General features: G+C 36.7%; 1 pseudogene; it reads left to right on the top strand.

Moving 5' to 3' along the window:
• Positions 1-916: 916 nt before the first annotated feature.
• LOC102251883 lies at positions 917-1450 on the top strand (annotated as a pseudogene).
• Positions 1451-4157: the final 2707 nt, after the last annotated feature.

Genomic DNA, 4157 nt, shown 5'->3' with positions numbered 1-4157 from the left:
TTCTGAATGCAGACCTTGTTAAGAAGAACACATTATTCTAGGACATTTCAAAATAACTACCTTTACCCTTGTTCTGACAGAAGAAGGAGGAGTTTCTTCTCAAACATTCACTGTCAGGGCCTGTTCAAGATCTAAGTGGTAAATATCACAAAATTGTAGATACATACCCCTTGTGACTGGGTTCCCCTGGAGATAGTAACTCTCGTATATGTCAAGGCCAGGCCTCCAGCAATTAATTAAATACAGGTTTTCTTAACCCAGCATAGTTTTCCAAGGAGTTTCTGCTCATGTGTTTCTCCTCTGTTAAGTTATAATTCTTAGTATTTACCTTTGTTTCTGTTCAATTTTGGAGACAGTGGTTTGCCTTGTGACCTCCTTTCTCTTCTAAATCTAAACAGAGTTGTTGATTTTTCAGTTTGTTCTGTTCTCTGCTTATTATTAGTACAGACTGGTGATTTCTAATCTCCTTATGCCACTAGTTTTGTTCTCTATTCCCATTTTATTACATTTGGTAGAATAAAAAATTGATACACATTTTATGCAATCATAAAAAATTTAAATACAATTTTATATTTAGGTATAGAGTTTATTTGAATACAGATTACCAACTATATCAGTAAATTTAAAGTTCTAATAATTACTGTGTTTTAAATTTCCTTATGGTATCTTTCCTTACCCTCACTTTACTCAGAGTTTCCTACTAGAGTCTAACCTCCCACTAAGCTAGGAAAAAACATATAATTGGTATGACAGAGGAAGCCACTTCCCTCATGGTATTCTCTCACTTTATTCATTCGATTTTTATTATTTTCTTGGTCATTTTTTCTATAAATATCTGAGGTGTTATATACAACAAGTAGTCCACCAGTCTTAGTTGATACTACAGTGAAGGAAAGAAAGACATTTGCTGGCTCCTTCCTGTACAGCCTCTCTCTTTCGCTCAGGCCCGTGGCGCCAGCAGGATGGGCAAGTATCATGGTCTTTGTACTGCCTGGAAGTTCCGAAGCCACCAGCTATATCAGAAGTGGCATGAAGTACCAGAAGGCCCATTTGGGCAGGGCCCTGAAGGCCAACCCTTTTGGAGGTGCTTCCCATTCAAAGGGAATTGTGCTGGGGAAAGTAGGGGTTAAAGCCAAACAGTCAAATTCTGCTATCAGGAAGTATGTCAGGGTCCAGCTGATCAAGAATGGCCAAAAAAATAAAAATAAAAAAAATCACAGCCCTTGTACCCAACGATGGTTATTTGAATTTTACTGAGGAAAATGATGAAGTTCTAGTTGCTGGATTTGGTTGCAAAGGTCATGCTGTTGGTGATATTCCTGGAGTTAGCTGTAAGGTTGTCAAAGTAGCCAATGTGTCTCTTTTGGCCTTATACAAAGGCAAGAAGGAAAGACCAAGGTCATAAGTTTTGATGGTGAAATCACAGTAGTAATTCATTTTCATATGCCTAAAAAAAGACATTTGCTGTCCTTGGGGGCTTCACAGGCTGTTCTATAACTACAGAGAACTCAAACATAAGAAAGAGCATATATACTATGCTCTTAAATTGCTACACATTAGTTGGGATGAAGTTGGGAGTAGAGCTATAAGGTGGGGATGGAAGGGAGATAAGTGAAAAATATCTAAAATAAAAATCAGGATTTGACAATTGCATTAAAATAGGTACAGGGGTGTGGGAACAATTGAATAAAGAATCACATCTAATTAGAAAGATCAGAAGAGGTTTCTTTAAACAGGTGGTGAGATAGAATGGTAGAATTTTAAAATGTAGAATCCAGGGTGGATACAGAAGGCATTTCAGAAAAATTGAGTAAAAAATCATGAATGAATCAAAAGCATGAGCCAGTAAGCATCCCAGAATGCCTGTGGAGTGATAATTTGTAGATAATCTAGCAGATTAGACAAATAAAAGCCCAAGAAAGGTAATTTGAAACAAAGTGGTGAAAGTCTTTGATGCAAAGTTGAGCAATTTCAAGTTAATGTGATAGTTAGCTGAGGAGGAGCAATAGATATATTTTTTAAATAGGAAAATGAAATATATAAAGCCTTACTTAAAGAAGAAATTTCTGATAGAACAGTAGGCTAATTTGGACGTGAAAAGGCTGGAGAGATGAAAATGAGAGAAGAAGGTCTTATAAAAGCTCAAGATGGAGTTAATGAAGCCTGAACTTAAGCAGTGGCAGAGGAAATAGAAAAAAATGGATAAAAGGTATCCAATGGAAACTAAAATTAATACAATTCAGCAACTGGTTGGTCATAGAGAATAGGAGAGAGGGAGGAATCAAAAATTATATATAGATTTCAAGCCTGAATAGGACTGATGGAATAAATTAAATGTCAGGAAAATAAATTGTCTTGAGCAAGAAAATGAGGAGTTCAACTCTAAAACCTTTAAATGTGTAGTGTCAGTGAGATGGAAATATCAGTGAAGCAGTGAGGTTTACAGGTCTCCTATTCTAAAGGGATATTAGGGCTGAAGATATGGATTTAAGGGTCATTTACATAGAAGTGATAGTTGAATCTATGATGTAGATGAATTTACTAAGGAATGGATTTTAAAGAAAAAATTACCGGAAGGCCGTGAACAGAATCTTAAGGAATATACTAAAGTAACTGGAACTGGTGTAAAGGCAAAAGTGATTAGGAGAAAACTACAAGTAGCTATATAACTCATAGGATGGACCTTCAAAATAAATTGTATGAGAAGAATTTGGGGAAATAATTCAGATATAACTAGACTTGTCTAGCAAACTGGTGGGCTCTTTTAACATAAGTCTTTTGGCAAGAAGGTTTAAAAATGCTGTGCTTGACCTGGTACCAAACCTTAGTTAATTTAGAAAAGGACAATCTAGGAAAAACAATTTGTCCATAGCATGGACCTTGAAAGATGGTAGAGTTTAGGTTATTTGAATTTGGGTGGTAGGGGCATAATGCAATATACACATAATGTATCATAGAAATATACACTTGAAAAATATGTAATCTTATTAACCAACTAGAGACCCGATGCACAAAATTCGTGAAAGGGGCTTGGCCCTTGCAGCAGCAGCAACTCGCCTCAGCACTTGCAGTCACGGGGGCTGCCTTGGCCCTCACAGCCCTGGCTTCATTTGGAAGGTCGTCCAGAAGGACGTCCAGAAGGTCATTCAGCTGTCATGTATAATTAGCATATTATGTTTTTATTATTATAGATGTTAACCCAAAAATTTTAATTACAAAAAATGGAATCTCTAGAGCCAAAGTATGTGAATTTGAATCCCTGCCCTGCCACTCACTAGCTGTGTGGTTTGATGCAAGTATCTTAAGCTTTCGGTGCCTCAGTATCTTCAAAGAATAATTGAGAAAAATAATACTACAACATAAGTTTCTTGTAATCTTTAAGCAGTTAAAATATAGTAAGTATATAGATCAGTTTTTGAGACTATTATTTATTATGTTTAGTCTACTGGCTCATCTCCAGTTGGATTTTCTGAGATCTATGGAGGGATGTGTCACTAAATATTCTTGAATATATGGAAGCATAAGGACAGTTTTTTAGCATGCATTTAGAAATTGTAAAATAAAGAAAAAGGAATTACTCTCCATCACACTGTCAAGAAACGCTTTCAGGTTTGGCATCAGGAAGAGATAACTATGTACAAAGTAGATCAAAGAAAAAGAATACAGTATCCTGAAAAGCAGCCACAAATCAGAGGCAACAATCTGACCTACTATATCAGAGCAATGCCTGCTACACTAGGCAGAGCAGCAGCCATTAAAATTAGAGTACCTGTCAGAAAGAATATATGCACTCCTATGATCATAGTAGCACAATTTACAATTGCTAAGATTTGGAAACAGCCTAAGTGCCCATCAGCAGATGAGTTGATTTAAAAAACTGTGGTACAGCTACACAATGGAATACTACACTGTTGTACAAAAGGAATTCTTACCATTTGCAACAGCGTGGATGGAACTGGAGAGCATTATGCTAGGTGAAATAAGCCAGTCAGAGAAAGATAAGTATCACATGATCTCATTCATATGTGGAATCTGCTGAACAAAATAAACTGATGGCAAAAATAGACCCAGAGACATAGAAGCATGGAACAGACTGCCGGACCTCAGAGGGAAGGCAGGGGAGGATAGGTGGGGGGTGAGATAAACAAATGAACTTG

Source organism: Myotis brandtii, unplaced genomic scaffold (assembly GCF_000412655.1).
Source record: "Myotis brandtii unplaced genomic scaffold, ASM41265v1 scaffold779, whole genome shotgun sequence".
Taxonomy (NCBI): Eukaryota; Metazoa; Chordata; class Mammalia; order Chiroptera; family Vespertilionidae; genus Myotis; species Myotis brandtii.
This window is presented reverse-complemented; position numbering and strand designations above follow the sequence as displayed.